Consider the following 21,995-nt stretch of genomic DNA (forward strand, 5'->3'; position numbering starts at 1 on the left):
GTACTGATGCAAAATACTGATGAAATACTGACCGTGTGAAAGTGGCCTTAGGGACATGTTCCCTTTAAATAAAAAGTATGAAAAATATTTATCAACTCTAAATAGGTTACAGAGACAGAACTAGAACACACATTTATAAAACATGCAAAAGCTGCAGTACTCCGAGTAGCCAAGAGAAAAGCAGTCTTCGACAAAAATGCATGCCAGATAATTTATAGAAGAGAAAAAAAAAAATGGGAAAAGTACTAACACATAAAAATGAAACCATAAAACAGTGGCAAAAATGGGCCAAAAACTCTGGTTACAACGACCTGGTTTCTAATTTAATTATTATGGCAATGCTGCTATATTGTAAATGGATCCTTTCTATTCTAGCTTATAATTTACAGATGAGTCACCAGAATGGAGACATATGCTTGTCTCAAAAAAAAACAAAAAACACCAGAACAATGTAACCAACGTTTCCAGTAAGGTACAGGATGCATAAAAGTCATTCGCTCCAATTTACTGATATATTCCCTACCCAAATTCTAAACATGGACTATGTTTCAATATAGGTTACTGAACTTCACAGACTTGGTTTTTAGTCATTAATATCAGATCAGCAGGAGTCTGACTCTCAGCACCCCAGAGATCAGCTGTTTGATGTAGTGGTTGTCCCATACCAAGCACAGTCACTTCTTACTCTATGATGTATACAATGAAGATGTTGATCTAAAATTGATGGATTATTGTAAGAAAAGGCCATCAATATTGTAAACATGAAAAATTTTAGGCTAACCATATATGTAGCGAGACAGAGCCATTTTTTGTGCTGCAGTTCCACAGATGCCAGTCACCAACTAGCGTAGATACTCTATATAACTCACCCCATTTATTATATGTTGGACTGAGGCTTCCCCGGCCTGGCTTAGTCCACCCACATTGGCAAAAATGGTGATCATGTCACAGAACAGGTTATATGCTGCATCTTTGGTGTAAGAAAATACTGTGTGCCAAAGATTCACCGCATTAACACCCATCCATGGCAGAAACTGGGGCAGATGGATTGCTACCTTCCCGCTGCTGGGTTATTCATAGATGCAGGTTTTTGAAAAAGCTGCATTTTCCGCAGAGGTTTTTCTGCAATGAGATGAGGCGCAATGAGATTAAATAAAATCGTATTCACTTTGCTTAGACTGTAAAACCTAATTATTATTTTTTTTACGCTACATTTCTGCAAAGTTTGCCCTCAAATGGATGTTCTCTGCCGATATATTTTTGCATCGATATGGTTATCAAGCTAGAAAAAAAAAAAAAGTTATGGTGTCTCGGCCCTCTACCTCTTACTACTTCTAAGGATCTGACCCCAGGACTTGCTGGAGGATATGCTGCATGACCAGATTGTGGTTAGTTACCAGACTGTCAGACATGACTCACGTATTCTTCTTAGGGATGGATTTACTCTGCGCTGACTGTAAAGAAGAATATAGTCCGCATGGCAGCAGACAAGGTCGTCCATTTGTCAGAGCAGGATGGGGTATATTATTCACATCTTCTAAAAATACATTTACTGGAGGTGGAGGACTTTCTAAGGATTTTCCCATGAGGCCTATCTTTTGTATACAGTCGATGTACCATTTACTGTTTCTACCAGGTACCTAATATTATAACTATATACTTTATCACGCTAACTAATATTATATACAGGGGGTGTTCTGTAGTGTAGACTATTTCTATGAATGAAACCAGTAATATGACAAATCTTTATAGACAACTATGAGGATATGCCCCCTGACTTATGTTATATGAATATAGATATATTGCAAAGAGCCTAGTAAATAAAATAATAGTTACCATGACAACATGGTTTTGGAAGCGGGCTAAATGTAACTAGAAATTTCACAACAACGTGGAACAAACAAGACGCTGAATCACCCGGCGTTTATGGGAGCCATGTTTTATAAGACAAATATACCTGACAGCTTCTAACAATGCTTCTTACTGTGCTTTATCAGCATATTTATAAGCTATTTATGTGTTTAAGAGCGGTTTCCAGAGTAACCAAATACACCGAAGGTAACGTGGAAAAAGAATAATCTGTCAGACAACGGTGAGAATTTCTCAAGCTCCAGAGAAACTCCAGGCTTGTGAGGAAGTCTGGGCAACAGGTTGTAGAAGACAGAAGAGAACTCTGGAGGTTCCTCGTATGTCAGGGGATGTCTAAAGGGGTTTCCTGGGACTTTTATATTCATTTCTTATACTTCGGGTTGGTCATCAGTAAGTGATTAATGAAGTGGTTCAACATCTGGGACCCCCATAGATCAACTGAAGAGACTGCAGCTTTTGGGTGAGCACTGCACCCTCTACATTGAATACCAAGCACAATGGTGTACACTGCGTAAGACTTGGCTTGGTAGTGCTGCTCAGACCCATTCATTTGATGAGACTTGATTGGGACTGAGCCGCTACTGTACCGTGTGCCAGGCACAGGGAAGAGGCCACAGCATCCATGAGTACTGTGGCCCCCTCAAACAACTGAGGGGGCCACAGTACTAATGAAAGGGGTTGTATACAGATCAAATTTTTCATACTCTCCTCCACCAATCCCAATTTGTCTAGTTCCGACACTTCCTGCTGGTCTATCTTGACACACAGGAAATGGCGGTCAGTCGGTCACTGGCAGAGACCAGTCACTGTTGTGGCTGGTGACTGACCGAGCGGACATTTCTACTGTGTTGCAGGAGACCAGGAACCAGAAGAGTTGGTGGAGGACAGCATGGCTTCGTTGGTGCTTTTATGCGTTTTTCTGAGCCAAAAGCTGATCTGGCAGTCAATCCCTTTAAAAGGTGGACACTTGTAGAACAGAAAAACATGTAGCAAAGCAAGTCATCATGATGTACAATTGTCTCATTCAGCCAAAATATTCACAAGTAAAAAAATAAAACACATGAAATAGGAGCATCTCCCAAATTCAATCTCTGGTGGAAAGAGATGATTTTTCTTCCACAAAAACATAATTCATCTTTTTTCATGGTGCACGAGCTCTGGCGGAGCTTATAATGCTGAGCTCCATCTATCTTGCAGAGACATTCCAGATGTTTCATGTTCATGGGATTTTTCTGTTTCCTCTAAGACTGAAGTAAACCACACACTAAAAGAATGTGAGAGAAAGTGGTTTCTATGAAGGTGCGAGACAGTGAGACATTTGACGGCACAGTATGAAGAAATAAAAAAAGTGAACAGAGCCTTGCACATTTGTATCTTACAGATTAGAAGGCAAACCTTTGGTGATCATCACGACCCTGACCCCAATAAATGTCTACCTGATATCACTGTGATAAGCATTGCTGTCATGAGTTCAGAATCGGACATCAGTGTGATACTGGGACTGCTAGTTCACACGGGGCAAGAGGGGGCAGATTTTGGCGCTGAATCCACGTCAGAATCTGCCTCCTCACACAATAGAGGTCTGTAGCATGTTCCCACTCACAGAAAAAAGAAGCGAGCTGCCCTTTCTTCAGGTGGATTCCACGGCTGATTCAGCCCCGGCGTCCGTCTCGCGGCAGCACCCTCCGGACTAGGCCCATTCATTTGGACCTACTCCGGAGCGGGAATCTGCGACTGTCAGAAGCCGCGACAGTCATGGCAGGCGCATTTTGGACCTATTCTGACGCGTCTTCCCACGTCAATATCAGGACCAAAATATGCCTAACCGTGCCCAGTGTGAACTAGCCCTACATGGAAATCAAGTAGCCATGACTGTTTGGCCTTATTCACATGACAGCGAATAACTGCAGTATCACAAGACTGTTTTTTTTGTTTGTTTTTTAATAACCAGTTTTAAAACCCTTGAATGACTATGGGTTTATTCACATGTCTTTTTTCATGGACTGTTTTTCACAAGCATCATAAAAACTGACATGATCTATCTTTATCCATTTTTGTAGACCTAAAAATAGGCATGTGAATAGACCCATAGACATACATGGGTTTTAAAATGGTCGTGAGAAACAGCAAGATTGTGTGGTTCCAGCCTTATAACTACTACATTTGGATATGCTGCGTGAGGCTGTGGCACAGATATATTGTACGGCTACATGCAGATATGATGCCCAAATGACCAGATGAGCATGAATCTCCAGCAGTGACAGTCCTGTATAGTCTGCCCACCTATAACTTAATATATGACATCAGTGGACCATATTTGCAGAAGAGTCAGTATATATGTCCTTGTAATGTATGTAAAAATGAGCATATACGACTCAAGTGCACGATAAAACATACTTTTCCTCCAAGCAATAGATACCACCCATGTGTTACAACACTGGTGTTCTACTCTGTGAAACAAACCTATTCTCCTCTTCTGGCCTCTACCCAAAACAGGCTGAAGCTGAAATCTTAGCAAATTCCTAATTTCTGTTCCTGCACTGTGTCAGATTTTACAGAGTAATAAAGTAAAAAATGAGAAGTTTAACAGTCTCTAAAGACAATGAGAACAACTACAAAATGGGAAACAAGTTTCTATACTTCTGTGTTTAGCAGACTAGTCTACAAAACCGTATGCAACTGTGTAACTTGGTACCAAGTACAGCGCATGCTTTGTAACAGGGATGCCAAGTCTGCTAGCAAAAACTTGACTTGATGCACAGTTTTTGTTGACTTTGTTTAAAGGGGGTATCTGGTACTTTGCAGCTCAGCCCCATTCAAGTGACTGGGACTAAGCTACAATACCAAGCTAAATGGCTTCCAAATGTACGGTGCTATGCCAGACACAATACCTAGCCTGCCAGTGCAGAGACCAACTAGACTGCTAGTCTCCCCTTCACCAAGGACAAACATTCAGTTTGTGCCCTAACTCTGAGTATACACACCCTGACCTGCCAAGGGCAGCTTGTTGATGCCACATCACCTAGCACAAATACCTGGTCATATCCCCTGTAACATTGTTCTTGGATAAATGTGGAGCTCATTTAGAAAAATGAATGCATAAATGTGTGCTCATCAGAGCCTAATCGCCATGTCTGAATACGCCCCAAAATGTATGATCATAAAGTCCAGGCTGTTCAGCACACATAGGGCCACCTAGATATGATATAACTGCAGCAAAGTCTTACTGACATAATACATCTGTTTAGGCTCTCCGTATCAGATGGCTTAAAAACTGCAAAGTGTTTCATATATACCCAAGTCATTATATACTGGCTCTCATTGGTCATACCGCTAATCCGTGCGAGTTCTTGGCTAAGACAGGAAAGTGAACGAGACTAGAAGACTAAGCCATTCTGTTCCACTTTTTTTTTTTTTTTTTTTTTCATATATATATATTTTTATATTATATTTTTTTTTATTTATAATATATATATATATATATATATATATATATATATATATATACATATACACACATACACACACAGTAATCAATTAATCAGTTTAAGATTCGGAGTCAGGACAATTTTGGGCGCATTTGGAAAAGAGAGTTAGCCAGTCAAAATTAATGATTAACCGTTTCTAAAAAAAAAAAAAAAAAAAAAAAAAAAAAAAAAAAGGGCTTTATGGCTAAAATTAAGTTTTGTTTACCAATGACCTATCCACATGTCTCGGAATGTGATCTGTCGGATCAGACACCCGAACCCCATAGAGATCATCTTAGCCAGAATCGGAGACCCAGAGGTGAGAGCTGCTGCTGCTGCTGGTGGTAGCACACATGCTAGTTTCAATATACGGTAATTCATATCATATATAATACATATCTTGACAGCATTTTGATGAATTTGTATGTGCTGGTACATTTACATGAACTGTATTTTTCAGGACACTCAGCGTTTTGTGATCTCAACACTTCATGGCGTTGTCTGTGCTCTCTGTGGCAGAATATGGTGTTTTTCATTTTTCACAATCATAAATAAATGTAGCTTTATATGTGATGTAGCTTCATATGCATCTGTGGCCAGTGGCGTAACTAAAGTCTTGTGGGCCTAGCTGCAATCTTTTGTCTGGAGGCTGATTTTCAGGCCTTAGTGTGGTTAGGGCAATCTGTGGGTCTCCTTGGCTTATGGGCCAGATGGAACCTTCAATCGCAATACTGATACCAATGCTTATGGTCCTCCTAAGGCTCTAGGTGTGACTGCACCCTCTGCACCCAGTTAGGTTATGTCCCTGTCTGTAGCCTCCTGCTGCCCTAACATTACAACTTCTAGTATGTCCTGTGAGGGTATGATAGGAGTTGTGACTGTGCAGCAGCTACAGCAGTGGTTCTTAACCTTGTTTGAGGTACTGAACCCACCAGTTTCATATGCACATTCACCGAACCCTTCTTTAGTGATAAATCAAATATGATTTATTTCCAAATTCAAGACATAGCTATATGTTTTTTTTACTGGTACACAAAATAAACCGTGCATATGGCCTAGGGTTCGATCGAACCCTGGTAAAGAACCACTGAGCTAGAGTTTCACAGGTTGGAGACCATAAATGTATGGTACTTTATAATGAGATGACTGTACTTGTTCTCTAGGCCAAAAACAAAAAAAAGGCTTAAGTTCTCATTAATTTCTGCATAAGAATGCACCAACATTCCAAATGAAATGGGAGAAGAAAAAAACCACACCAAAAAACACATGACTTATTTGCAGCATGTGGATGAGATTTTGCGAGATATCATACACTATGTTGCTACTGTACTCTGAAGCAGGTTAGCCACCGGCAAGTTTGAGATTGCTAACCTACAGCAAGTACACCCTTTGTCATTTCAGGCTTAGGGTTCATTCACACTACGTAATCGCCAGCTTATTCTGAACGTAAAACACGTTCAGAATCAGCGGCGTATAAAGCAGTTCCATTCATTTCAGTGGAAGCCGGCATACTAGCGCTCCCCATAGAAATGAATGGGATGCTTTTTTCACTACGAGCAGTCCCATTGAAGTGAATGGAAAGTGCTGGCGTGTACGGCTCGGCATGAGCAGAGCTAGACGTACACGCGGGCACTTCCCATTCACTTCAATGGGAGTGCTCGTAGTGAAAAAAGCAGCCCATTCATTTCAATGGGGAGCACTCGTATGCCGACTCCCATAGAAATGAATGGGAACTGCTTTATACACCGCTGATTCTGAACGTGTTTTACGTTCAGAATAAGCTGCTGTATACGTAGTGTGAATGAGCCCTTGGGGTGCATTTACAAGTTCAGTTTTTTTAAACTCCTTTTCAAGCATGGGCTCACCATGGGGATAATTAGAGAGCGAGGGGTCCCATTCTTGTGAACAGTTGGGGTCGTGGCAGTCAAACTTCCAACATGGTGGATTGGGATCCCAGAGAAGCTACTTGAGTAAAAATGGATCTTAGCTTCAGAGAGTTTAGGAACCACTGGTCTAAATTATCACTAATTTGGTAAATGGTAATTTAGTTACTGGCTTTATAATGTGTTAAAGGAGCATTCGGCTAGCTTCACACGTAGAAATCTGCAATGGCTTTGGGAGCGGATTCCGCCCCTGAATCCATGGCAGATGCCATCCCAAATCTGCCTCCCATTGCCTTCAATAGGAGGCAGAGATCATAACAGGACACTGAATCATCTGGGCCAAATTAGTAGAGGAAAACTGCAATGGCGTTCCATCATGGTAATTCCATGGTCGAAAACTTCTTACTACTTCTGACTGACTGTCACATTTATAGAGGAGTTGGAATCAGGCCAGAATAAAATAGAGGAGTCCGCAGATCTGGCAAGTTCTGTTGCAGAGGATATAAAAATATCATGTAACGGTCAACAAAAACTATAGGTGTAGCGGTGCTGTAGATTTACTTGCACCGCTGTAACATGGCTCCCTTAGAACTAAGCAATTGCTCTGTCTGCTCTGTCATTGTTTTCTTTTTCAGCAAAACTATTAAAAACCCAAGACAAAACCATCCAAGAAAATGTGCTGGCAGACAGATGTCTAAGGTAAACCGATAAGGTGCCTGAAGGCAGCAGCTGTCTAGTCGACAGAGTCTCTTTCTTTACTTCTATAGTCTGCAGGTGAGACAATTAGTTATTTCAGGATCTGACATGTAGGCTGCCACACTTGAGCTGTCTTCATGTAATGTAAAATTAGATTTATAATAGGTTTGGTGTGTGTATTGTTTCATTGATATTAAATATATTAGAGGTGACAATGGGACAGGGTAAAATTCCAGTAAACCAGCAACCATAGAACCAGTGTATTATTTAGTGTTATCTCCTGACTAGATCGGATTCTGCTACATCTGAATAATTTATTTTCTTGCAGTTCTCCTGGGGCTGAGTTCACAGGTAGTAGTAGCATTTTTTTTATTTTTTTTTTATGGTATTGAGATATTTTTGGATACATTGTTTTTGCAGGCAACACACAGTGGATGAAATTTATTACTCTACACCAGAAAACTGGTATTGAAGTGGCGCCTCTTTGGGCATAGCCCATATTTACACCAAAGATGTTCTTTTATTCCCCATATGTCACTTAGTTCACACGGGGACATGGACGCTGATTTTGACAGCAGATTTTGCGGCCAAATCAGCGTCCATACAATGTCCACACTATGTGAACTGCTCCCACCGCGACCATCGCGGTCGCGGCTTTCACCTCCGCTGTCGGCTCAAATGAATGAGCCGACATGGAGGGCGCTGCGGCTGGGCGCTTCTGCTAGCTCGCTAGCAGAAAGAAAAAAGCGAGCAGTTCACATAGGGATACATTGTATGGACGCTGATTTGGCCGCGAAATCCGCTGTCAAAATCAGCGTCCATGTCCCCGTGTGAACTAAGGGTTTGGGAAGAGCAGGGTGGGGAATTAAGGTGGGTCAGGTGAGGAATTAAGGTGGGTCGGGTGGGGACACCTGGGTTAGTCAGGTTTACTATTACTGACTGGTGTAGGTTTCAACTCCCATGGTATACCAGAATTATCAAGAGGTCACAGCCTCGTAATAATAATAGGGCTTCTCTCTAACGGGAGAATGAATTAAGTCTGGTGTAGGCAATAATAGTCTTAATAAATTCCCTTGTAGAAGCATCCAAAAATATGCATCGAAAAACCACAATAGCTAGAGGCAAAAATAGGTTTTCTCCTGTGTAGTATTTGTAGAAAGGTCATGTCATCACAGATTGGCCAGTTCCTTGATGATCAGGCCAATGTGCCTCTTCAAATCTCTGGAAAAGCACCATGACACTTCATTTCCTGATGCCACTACCCCTCTTCCAGTATGGCCAAATGAATAACTATTGGCTGTAATGGCAACGCATGAAGGACTCTCACAAGGTAGGAAATTACATTGGACCCTTGCCAATTCACAATGGTTCTTTCCTAGGTCCCAATGATCAATCTGTGGCATGGTCCTGGCCTACCATCTATCATAAAAGGTCTGTTCCCAAGAACGGCGTAGGAGAGTGTCTGGTCACTGAGAGCCCAAGTGAAGTGATCTAAAGAGTGGGTGACCCAAGTGCACTGTGTGAATGTAGTGGTAATGACCATGTAGGACTACAGCTCCATTATTAAAAAAAAAAAAAAAAAAAAAAAAGGGGAAAAAAAAAAACAAGAGAAAGTAACAAGATATGGACAATACAAGCCCAGGCAATACCCAAATTCTAAATTAAGATCATATAATAATTTCTCATGAAAAAGAAAATGAGTTATACCAAAATAACTAAAAATAGTACATAGTAAACCATAAACAACAGGCGCCCCCCCCCTTCCTCCACAGGACCACCCCTGGAAACGCCACACAGACATACGCATACGCTCATACCCACCCAAACAGGACTGTGCGACAAACACAAAGTATTTAGTCATCATCCGGGCTAATCTGAGACAGGGTATGGGGGGATGCTATCCATTTGTCCCTGGCATTAGGGAATTTAGTCTCCTTAACCCTATGCTTAAATATCCATTTTTTAAGAGGCAAAGAGATATTCACAGATCTGATCCAATCACACAGCACTGGAGGGTTGGAGGACATCCACCGGCAGGCCACAGTCTTACGAGCACAATACAGGGATTCATTAAGACACACTCTCTCTCTGCGGTAGAAACAAAAGGCTCTGGATCTACATAGAGGCGACATATTTTGGGGGTCATCTGGGACAGTTACCCCATCTGGTCGTGCAAGAACGTCCTGACTTGCTCCCAGAAACCCCATACCACATGGCAGGACCAAAGAAGATGGTAGAACGTACCAGGGGACGCCTCACACTTGGTGCAAAGGTCCTGACTACAGCTCTATTTACTTTTGTGGGACCGATGTAGATTACCAAGTACAACACCCCATAAAAGTGAATGGAGCCATGGGCATGCATATACATAACCAATACATTGGTACAGAGAACTCAGAGACCCCCACTCTTGTGATCGCTTGAGGGACCCTGGGAATCTATGAATAGGGGATAAGTATTATTACTGGAAAATGTAATAACATTGGCATCTTACTACTAACCAGAGAGGCATTCATGTTCCTCAGATACCAGGGCCCCACTGCAATGGCTACCTCTACATACACTATAGCTACATTACTTTGCATTACAGGGACATGGATTCCTTTCTGGTCCAAGCATTATCTATTACTAGCTACATGTTTCATATGGATCAACATGTGTGGTATAATGGGTAGAACCGTATCTTCTGAACAAAAACTTATACTGTAATGTTGGCATATCTAGAGCGCATGACCTTACAAAGTCAATTATATTTATTTGTACATGTTTGTACTTCTTCATGTCAAGGCTTCAGATCTAAACAAGTGCATTAAGTGTGCCCGGCTGACGGATGTTCATTAAGGCGATTCGTCATATCAATTAAGTGGAAATAAACACACTATGGAAAATAGAAATGTTATTTACTGAGCAGATACAATTGTAATTGTTGTAATCTCTAAATAAAGCCATTGCTGTAAACCAACCAGAAACAAAACCAGATGAACCTCACTTGAAAGCTACCAGTAAACCAGAGGAGGCTTAGGACTATGATTTACTAAAGCAGGGGATAACATGGGCATAGCAGGCTTTGATTTAGCTGAAGATTTAGCTTGAAACAAGTCATCCCCAAAACAAATAGAACAGACTATGATAACGTAAAGTCATTAAATCCTTGGTGGTCCAATCTCCTTTTTAAACATTTCCCATGAACATCTAAGGGGTGTATTTAAGGAACCGTAAAGATTACATTTATTCTGTATACGATGACCAAACTCTTATTCTGGTTTTAGATTATAAAAATATATAAAGCCAATATATAATTTTAGAGCAAATCTGCTATTTTGGAAAGGTTTCTGCATTGAAAGCTTCAGATCAGAAGCCAGTTTATAAACCAAAACCAGTTGACTGCCCTAAAAAAAGTTGTGTGGTCATAAAACATTTATACAATGGATTGTTTGTTTAACTGCAGATTATAAACCGTTAAACATCATAAATATCTTAGATTGTTCACTAGTTTGTACGATATAGGGAAACTAAGGACATGTTGGATATTTGTAGTGGTAAAACACAATAATGCATATAATGTGGATGGAACCTTAGGCAAATATCACTGTGGTCTCCTGCAACTCTATGAGCATAGGAAGTGCCTGCAATGGAAAGCAATCAGCAGTTATGACTGAGCACTTGGTGCCTATACACTTTCAATAACTTCTGGACACCGATATTCCTCCCAACTCTCCCAAACACAAGCACCCTCGCTTTTAACAAACATGTATGCATTTTCAATGAGAAAGTAGGGTAAGACGCTGCCAAATACCACTAGCAGAATATTTCCAAGGAGAACAAGAGAATCAGGTGTGGAAATTCAACATGCTTGAACCGTCCCTTAACAATATCTGTCAGGGGACAGTGACAAGGCCCGCTTAAGCATTAGCTAGTTAGCTAATGGTCCCTGCAAAATCAGCATGCTCAGCTAACTTTGTTCTAATGTGTAAGGGGATGTTTACATGCATCCTAACCATCCCAGATGCAGTGAGACAGTCCTGGATTCCAGGTGCATACAATGGTGAAGCAGGGAGTCATCTGCTCCCTGCTTCACCATTCAGCTCTGGTCTTATCTCTGGGTGACTTAGGAACATTAGGCAAGATGTGGTGACATAACTTAGATCAAAGCCTCCAGGATCAGCAGACAACAACAGGGGAATGAAGTGAGGAGAATATTATTTTTCTGTTGCTGTTTATTGGATCCATTATACTGGGATGGCATCAGGAGAGGGACATTATAATGTGGGGACATGCTGCGTCAGGGCCACTGTAGGGATGTTATACTATGTAGGTGCAGAAAAGAAAAAAGGTCCTCTGGGAGATACGCTTTACATGCAACCTATTAGATTAGTGAATTCACAGGCAATGAGCAATCTATACATATAGCCTACCTAAGAAGCATTAGCAATTATCACTATTAATCATGAGACTATTCATGTAAAAGTGCAACCTCCCATCACAACTACAGTACACAACTCCCGGGTGTGACAGTCTGCAGGAGCTGTTGCCTAGCAACCTTTATGACAAACAATCAGTGATAACACCCGACCTCCATGGTACTATGAATGTCTAGCATTGTCACCCTGCTCCAGCTGTGCTTTCTGGTGCCTGCTTCCTCCCACAGGGACCAGACACCATTTCAGAAACTACTTATTGGGGGGAGGGGGGGTGTAAGGAAAAATATCAAGCTGGAGGTAGATGGAGGAGAAGGAAGGTGTTAAGTGTAAGCTAAATTGTAACAGAAGTCGAGGTTTATTTTTATTCATTTATTTTTTTAACAGCTCAGTATGATGGAATGTAATTAGATTATGATAGGTAAAATTATGTAGTAATAATGTGATCTGCACTGCTCTACCCTGCATCAGGTCTGAATATCTAAGGCCCGGTTCACATCTGTGTTCGGGGATTCCGTTCCGCTCTCCGAATGAAAAAAATGCAGAGAGAAAAGCCCTGCAAGCAGCACTTTTCTTTCTGCATTTCTCGTGCAGAAAGCACATGACCCCATTATAGTCTATGGGGTCCGTGTATTTCCTAAGGTACCCCCCCAAACGGAAACTCATGTGCAGATGTGAATCAAGTCCAAGTCAGCACATACAGTCTGTACAACCTACACTCAAATAGAGCTACATGACGCCATAAGATTATTATGTATTAATATGCAAAGAATACATCAAACCCTTATTAAAGCATTTGTAATACTTTTCCTCCTCAACATTTAGCTATTATTTTTACAGGATATTCACACATAGCAAATTTGTTTCAGTAACTCCTGCAGGTATTCCAGTCATCCAAGTGGGGTTTGCCAAAATCTTAGCACATACTACAGAAACAACCCAACTCAGAAAAACGGAACTGATTTTCAGCTGCAGAAATTTCCACAACAAATCTGCTGCTTATGAATATGACCATATCAGACCTAGGTCTTGATCACAGAGGTGTATATAATAATGGAGTGCACTGATGCACACAGTTCTATGTATCACATTTCTTGTATCTGTGTATAATGTATCAGCATTTTTTTTTACATATTAGAATGTATTTATTTACATATCACATTAATTTACATATTAGGATTTATCTAGCTATACATAATGTACTTATTTAAATATCAGAATGCATGTGCGTGCAATACATTTCCACATTAGAATGTATTTGTTCGTACTTTTGTTATTTCATCTCTTTCCATAACTTTGTTTACCGCATAACTATCAAAGCACATTCCTCTTAGAATCCTAATTCCGTCTGAATCCTAAGAATCCCATGGATTAGCCTTAAGAAATACTATTGCATATAACGGTGTTTAGAAAGACATAAATCAAAATAAAGAGCTAAACTTTGCATGTCCCATCTGTGTAAAATATAATCTGACTCCTTACAGGAATCCATTTAATCCACTAGCATTTAAATCAGTTATATGGTGAGGAAACCTCAGTAACTACATGCAGCTTCTTACCACATCATGACAGTATGTTATTAGCTTAGTGTGTTCAGTTCCTTGCAGATGCCATGCTACTGCAACATATAAACAGGAGGCAGAAAAACAGCCTTTTGATAAAGTGCAGAGGTGAAAGAGAAGGATTCTGGAAGATATATTGTAGTTGTGCGGCCAGATTCTCAGACCCGAATATGTGATTTTAATTACAGTACAAATGTTGCCACCTGGTGGATAAACTGATTATAACAAGACTATGGATCTATTCACACAGGTTTTGGAAATGTATTATGCAGTTTCAGAGGCGAATTTAAAAAACAAATAAAGCCAAATAGAAAAATAGCTGATCAAAACTTGAATGTGTACTCCTGCCCTCAGGGTAAATTCACACAAAGCAGTGAAAGGGCCGATCAAACTAGATCAGCTGGAAAAAAAAACAAAAAAAAAAAACATGGTTATACGTTTTGTTTTTGTTTTTTTAATTTTAACTGTTCAGGTGGAACATCTTAGAGGACATGGCAGGTCTAGAGATGAGCGAGTACTATTCGAAATGGCCGTTTCGAATAGCACGCACCCATAAGAATGAATGGAAGCAGCTGGCATGCAGACTTTGCCGGCGGCTGGCCGCTTAACCCCCTGCGTCCATTCATTCCTATGGGTGCGTGATATTTGACACGGAAGTTTCGAATAGTACTCGCTCATCTCTAGACAGGTACTCTTTAACGGATATCTGCGAATGAACCTTTATGGACTGTGCCCGATGAATAGGTTGGTTAAGGTAAAAATATCACAAGATAAACTGTTACAATCCTAAAGTTTTCTTTAATACTAAAAGGGTTTCCTTGCATCATACATTTCATATCTTGGCTAAAGTACATGAATCTTTGCAACTCTCGGCCCGGTTCAGATCAGCAAATACAAGCAGCACTTTTCTCTCTGCGGAAATTGAGCGGAAACCACACAAACCTCATTATAGTCTATGGGGTCTGATTTTTAACCACTTTTTAATGTGTATAGGTTTCTGCTCGGGAGTCCCCAAATGGAAACCTGGACGCTGATGTGAGGTGGGCCTACAACAGAAAATGGCGCCGAGAAATAGTTGTCAACATTGTAGATCGACAGCTTCTAGGTAGGCCTATATGTCTCCAAGGTAACAGACCTTATATAAATGCTTAAATTAACATATAAAGTTGGTTGAGAAAGTGGACATAGCCTTTGAAACTGTCATTGCACTTTAATTTGTAAAATGAGTAGGAGCCACTTCTTGCTTTAAGAACAGGAATCAGAAATCCTCTAATAATACGGCATTCTCTGACTACCAGGCACAGAGCTGTACATAAGGTGGTGGCTGTGCCTGGTATAGAAGCTCACAGCAGCTCAAATGAATGGAACGGAGTTGCAGTACCAGGCAGAGTAAAAGCTGTGTGTGAACCTGGTATATTCTTGGAAATACGGAGAAGAAAGCAGATCTTTCTTACTAATCTCACATAACCATATAATACATGCTTCAGAAAACCAACACACAAAAAGACAAATACAAAACAGGCGTTTACCATTTGGCAAATGCAACAGGAAATCAGCTGCATATGTAAAAGGAAGGTTACACAAAAAATTCAGTTAGGCAATATTTGTGTGCAACAGCAGCCAAGAATTAATATTCTTAATTAAAATAATTTATTCCATAAAGATTAAAATATGTAAAAAAGCTGCGACCAATTACAAAGCACGGGATTAATTAACCATTGAAATGACAAGTTAGCTTTAGTACCTATAACTTAACATACCAAACTTTTTGTGACCACTATTTTGAAGACACAGAAACTTGCAAGTCAAAATCACTTTTGTTAGCTGCAATAATAGAGACGCTAAAGTGCTATGTGTTTCATGGTCAAAGTTGTCGAAAATAAGAAGGTGACTGCCTTGTGCTATATCCACCAACATGATGCACCCTTGTTGGGAATGCAGCACAGGATTCATGGCCTCTCTCCTATGAAGGTTTCAGAAATAAAACGTGAGTCAGGGAACCATCAATATGTTATTTGTGCCATTGTGTCAATGCATTGACACTGGATAACTAATGTACATGATATGCAAGATTTACCAAAGAAATTACTTAACCTACATTGAAGTTTTTGAAACTGGGGTTGGCAGCACCTTCAATGGTCACTAACATTTAAAAAAAAAAAAAGAAAAAAGAAAAAACTTTATTCACACCAATGCTGGGCAGTAGTTTCTAGATTGTCCAATATACTGTTATATAGAATTTCCACTATATACACTTAATATTCACAAGATAGGAAATAAATATACTGTTGGGTTTCTGCAGTTGGACCCCAACGATCAGGAAAATGGCGGTTCACAAGTGCCTTACGCGAACGGAACGCTGGTGCACATGCTTGGCCAGCGTCTTATTTCATTCTATGGAAAGGTAGTGACCTGCAGTGAACAGACACTTATGCTATGGATATTGTGGGCCACTGCATAACCAGTTCTAGGACAAACATTTACAATGTAACCTGCAAGTCATGAAACTAAAAATGTATGTCCCAGACTGAGCTATACCATGTAAAGGTTTCCATAGTTATAAGATTGCACCATATAATCAGACTGTGGCACATAGAGTTCACTGTCTGCGTTATAAAGGGTTATGTCATTTGCCGCTTTGGAGATTGGCTGCCGTCCAGTTAGCGTTTACATGCAGTGGTTTTCTGTGGGCTTGATTGCTCTGTCTGAATCGCTGCCTATGCACAGATAAGTGCTTTCATATATTGTAGCATGGGGACAACGCCATATAGGACTGCATTTGTAGGATTGCATGTGGAATAACTAGAATTCATATTGTGTTCTCATTTGTCAGACACAACAAAACCTTGTAGACCCTTATAAAGGAGTCTGTTAGGTGCACATAGTAGCTATAATACAACATGTCTTGCTATGCCTCATGTTTTCTATTAGAAATAGACGCCATGATGGAAGTGTGAACCTAGCCTTACATTGGTAGGGGGACAACATATTTTGATGGCTTACAAAACATTCAGTGCTTGCCTAATGTTAGGCCTGGGTCTCATCAGCATTCGGTGTTCCTTTCGGGAAGTCCGCTTGGCGACCCCTGAGCAAAAACCTATACGCATTAAAAGGTGGTTAAATAAGAAACCACATGCATCCTATAGATTATAATGGGGTCCGTGTGGTTTTCGCACGAAACATGCAGAGAGAAAAGTTGCTTGTAGTACTTTGTTCTCTGCATGATTTGTGCAGACACCGAGCGGAAACCACACGGACCCCATTATAGTATAAGGAGTTTGTGTGGTTTCTTAGCTAACCACTTTTTAATGCGTATAGGTTTCCATTCGGGGGTCACCAAGCGGATTCCCCAAATGGAATACCGAACACAGATGTGAACCGAGCCTTAGGTAAACATTTACATACTTCAGTGTGAAACAGTTGGGTTAGTGTAAGATTCTTATTTTATACAGGAATACAATGGTAACGGATAACCTAGTACTATAAGCAGCAAGTAAGTTGAAACAACAAACTTTGGGTATATAAGGAAAATAATAACCTGAAATAATTCTCATAGTGTAAATAATTGTGTAGCACAACTGAACACAGAAGAATTTATGTGACATAAGAAATATTGTGATGATCCAAGCCAGACGTGAATTTAGGGTTCTCAACATATCCATATAAATATACTGTATGTATATAAGAAAACGGAAAGAAGACTGAGGTTTGTGACAAGTGGTATATAAGCATGAGCTGTAACAAAATATTACATACATCATTACAGAGTCAAGGCCAAAGCCTGTTTATTAGAACACAAAGTATGTGCCGTTATTATAATGTAACCTTCCACATGCACATATCATTGAATCCATAGCATTATAAGATCTATCTCTTACCTTGTGCATTCAGCTTATTCACCACTGGGCAAAATAAAGATTTCTGTCCTGTAACAGAAGCAGACCTTGGGTTAGCTGGTACACGGGGCAAAACAAGTGAACACAATACACCCAGATACAATGACACCACTGTCATCTTTTTGACAGCGCCAACACTTGTGGTTTGTGACCATTACAAGCTGTTACACAGAATCCTTTGCTATAATGCAGCATTATACATAGTTACATAGTTAGTATGGTTGTAAAAGACATCAAGTCCATCCTGGGGATGGGAAAGGCCATGACATTCTACACATTTTCATAACCATCAATGCTATTTCCCTCTAAAAAGTAATCCAATCCTTTTTAAAGCAGTCAGCTTCAATATGGCCTGTATCCCCCCGGGACAGGAGGACCTGACATTTGTTTGACCCTTTTCAATCATTTGAGGTTTCCAAGTCACTTGGTGGCCAAGAGTGTCTGTGGTGATGGGACACCCCGCAAATATATACTGACCCACAGAGGTAGCAAGCCCTACTGCCTGAAGGGGGCCAAAGACCCCTCTACCATAAGAAAATACCATTATTATAAATTGCACATGGTAGATGGGGGTCCTATTTCAGACTTTGCATTGGACCAACCTTTGTCTATTAAGAAGGGGCAGAGGGAGTTGTGCTATAGTTCACATATTCAAGATTACCAGGAATAATACTGTCACGTTACACTAAATATACACCTATGTACATGCTGTAACGATATACAGGTAAGCACACACTATATATATATATATATATATATGTATATATATATATATATATATATATATATATATATATATATATATATATATATATATATATACACACACATACATACACACACATTCACACAATATTGAAAGAATTACATTATATACAGTATATACATTCCAGTAGCCATTATCTACCGGTCATTCATGACATACATGTATAGACCACTTATATTACATGCAGCTTATTCCTATGAGTCATTTATAGAGATGAGCGAACAATAAAATATTCGATATTCGTTTCGAATAGCCGCTCAATATTCGACTATTCGATCGAATATCAAACCCCATTATAGTCTATGGGGGAAAATGCTTCGTTTCAGGGGAACCCACCATTCGACTCAGGAGAGTCACCAAGTCCACTATGACACCTCAGAAAATGATGCCAAAACCTCTGCAATGCAACTGGGACAGCAGGGGAAGCATGTCTGGGGGCATCTAACATGCCCAAGTCACAGTTTCACCCCACAATCACAGCCTATCAACTACACACTCAGAAAAACCTCTATGAAAGTGGGAAAATACCTGGAAACCTTCTTTACTCCCCAAATGGATGGACAGAAACCCAAATTTAAGCTAAAGAAACATTAACAAGCACCCCTTTAAATCAAGTTGCCCATGACAACCACAGATGGAATAGGCAATGGGAAATCCAAAAGCCCCAACCCTTAACGGTCATTGTGGATGTGTGTGTGTGTGTGTGTTGTGACCTTCAAAAATTCACTTTTCTGGTCCTTAACATGAGCCCTTCCAAATTAAGTTAGAGGCCCTTAAGCTGAGCTACCAGCAGAGATTGAGGCCCTTTAACTTAGTTCAGCCTTGCACCAGCAGAGTTTTTTGCCCTTTGGGCGAGTTGCGCCGTGCACCCTAAAACGGTGGTTCCAGAACCATCACTCTCATTGTGTTGGATTGATGCAGTGGATTGGACTGAGGACCCAGACATTGACCTTGATTTTAATTGGGAAATTGATAACATTTTGGCATCAAATCCTGGGGGTAACTTTGATTTAGAGGACCGCAAAGGGGGAGAATTGGCTGCAACCACTACTAGCGGTAATGGTCCTCTAATATGGGACTCTACATTACCTCTACAGGGTTCTGATCAGGTGTTAATAGTCCAAACAACATGCTCCAGTACTTTAGCTGTAGACCACTTTCCCTTCAGACACCAGATTTATCCAAGCTTCACTATCATCATCCTGCTGAGATGGAGCCACTAAAGGAAACCTTGCCTTCAAAGGCATGTCCTGGAGCTGCGACTGAGCCAAATCTAAACAGAGTCCTTTGGAACTGAACAAAATTCACCAGCAGTGTTTTTGGCCCTTAGGGTGAGTTGAGCCTTGCACCAGCACGTGTCCTGTAACATCAGGCGGGCCCTGGTTCTGCGCTAAGTTGCACAAAGTTCCACCTGACCACCGACGTGTGCACAAGTGCATGCGGCCAGGGACGCTGCATCTCAATCGCAGCACACTGGCTGAATGTAGTTGAGGCTGGGACCGGGTCACAAACTGTGGTGGCCTGCCTTGTCTCCCCACCCAATATTCATGGCAGGAGTGCTGAAACGCCACCCTCCTCCTCCGCCGTTAAATCGACCCCAGCTACGAGCTGGAAATGCTGCAACAACTGGCGTGGGGAGACGTCAGCAAGCCGTGCTGAAGCTCATCAGCTTGGGGGACAAACAGCACACTGCCTCCGAGGTGAGGGATGCCATCCTGGATGAGATGGCAATTTTTTGCCCTGCTGCACCTGGGCCCAGGTGTAGGTTGGCGTATGTGATAATGATCGGAACCTGGTATCAGATCTGGAGCTTGCCAGACTCAAACACGGTCCACACATGGCCCACGTTTTCAACTTATTGGTGCAACGGTTTCTAACAACTTACCCCAATTTACACAAGCTACTGGTTAAAGGGCGGCACTTGTGCTCCCACTTTGGCAAGTCTACAGTACCTGATGCTAGCCTCAATAGACTCCAGCAATGCCTACATCTGCCTGAAGCACCGGCTGTTGTGCGAGGTCACCACTCGCTGAAACCCTAGATATCGTATATGTTGAGCAGGGTGTGTGAGCAGCATAGACCTTTGATGGAGTTCCATCTACAAAACCCAAGGGTTCATCAAAGTAAGCTCCCTCAGTTTCTGCACCATGAGTTTCCATGGGTGGCAGACTTATATGAAATCCTATTCCATCCTTTCCACTGGACAAGAAACATTAGCATGCGCTCATCACAATTCCTCATATGACAGCTGTGTTAAGCAGGGTACAACACAGACCAGGCCCGAGCACCAGGACCAGGTGTTACAATGGCTAGCGGATAATGCTTCCAGCTGCTTTTCCAGCAGCCAGTCAGCCACTACCTGCAGTCGTGTTCATACCCAAGAGTCTGCCTCTCCTTCCTTCCAACATGCCCAATCTTCCCAACAGTCATCTCACCCTTGCCCACTCCCAGGATCTCTTTTCGGGTCCTTTTACTGTCTCTCCCTCTGTTGAACCCCTTCCCGAATCCCAGGAGCTACCAGACGACTTTGTGTGTACTAACCTACACCATTGTGCCTGATATACTGGTCAAAGTGTGGCCATTTTCGTGAGAAGTAGCCTCTGCTAGGCTGAAAACATTCAGAGCACACTCCTGTCATCTACACACCGTTGGATGGCGGAGGAAGACGAGGGGGATGAAGTGGCATTTCATGTCACTGTCCCACATGAGGCTTAAGGGTGAAGTCCAGTGCATCCCATTGCTTCACCACAGATGGTGTGAAGGGGAGTGGAAAATGGAGGAAATGGAGAGTGACACTTACAGTTGGGGGCAGATAAGTCATGCCAAGTAACACACTGGCACACATGGCTGACTTCATGTTGGGTTGCTTTTCAAGAGACAAAGGCACAGCTCACATTATGGAGAGCAAACAATACTGGATTGAACAAAAAATTGGATTGAGTTGATATAGCGTGACTGAATTGCTGTCTCCCACTTAGCTTTGGGGGGTAGAGCCTTAAAAATTGGATTCAGCTTACATAGCCTGACTGAATTTCTGTGTCTCCCAGGTAGGTTTTGGGGGTACACACCGTGAAGAACTGGATTGAGTGTACATAGCCGGACTGAATTTCGGTGTCTCCCACCTAGGTTTTGGGGGTACACACCCTGGATATCTGGATTGAGCGTACATAGCTGGACCTAATTGCTCTGTATCCCTGTTTTGGGGTTACACACTGCCTGGAAAGCTGGTTTGCGCGTATATAGCAAGAACTAACTGCTCTGTATTCCTGCTATTTTGTGTGGGGACACCCCTAACAAAAGTTGTTTGTAACGTATATAGCAAGAAGTAACTGCTGTGGATTCCTGCTATTTTGTGGGTGACACCCCAGAGAAAAGCTGGTGTGCACGTATATAGCAACTATAACTGTATCCCTGTTTTCCACCGTCCGTGGAAAGCTG

General features: G+C 41.3%; 1 protein-coding gene across 2 annotated transcripts in view; it reads right to left on the bottom strand.

The window, feature by feature from the left end:
- MAPRE2 (microtubule associated protein RP/EB family member 2) overlaps positions 1 to 21,995 on the bottom strand; it is a 136,560-nt gene that overhangs the window by 102,138 nt on the left and 12,427 nt on the right. For both annotated transcript variants that reach the window (XM_075270559.1, XM_075270560.1), the window contains exon 2: positions 17,774 to 17,821. The gene's annotated coding sequence lies outside the window, so the exon portion shown is untranslated. The remainder of the gene's footprint in view (positions 1 to 17,773; positions 17,822 to 21,995) is intronic.

This window comes from Leptodactylus fuscus, chromosome 4 (assembly GCF_031893055.1).
Source record: "Leptodactylus fuscus isolate aLepFus1 chromosome 4, aLepFus1.hap2, whole genome shotgun sequence".
Lineage (NCBI taxonomy): Eukaryota > Metazoa > Chordata > Amphibia > Anura > Leptodactylidae > Leptodactylus > Leptodactylus fuscus.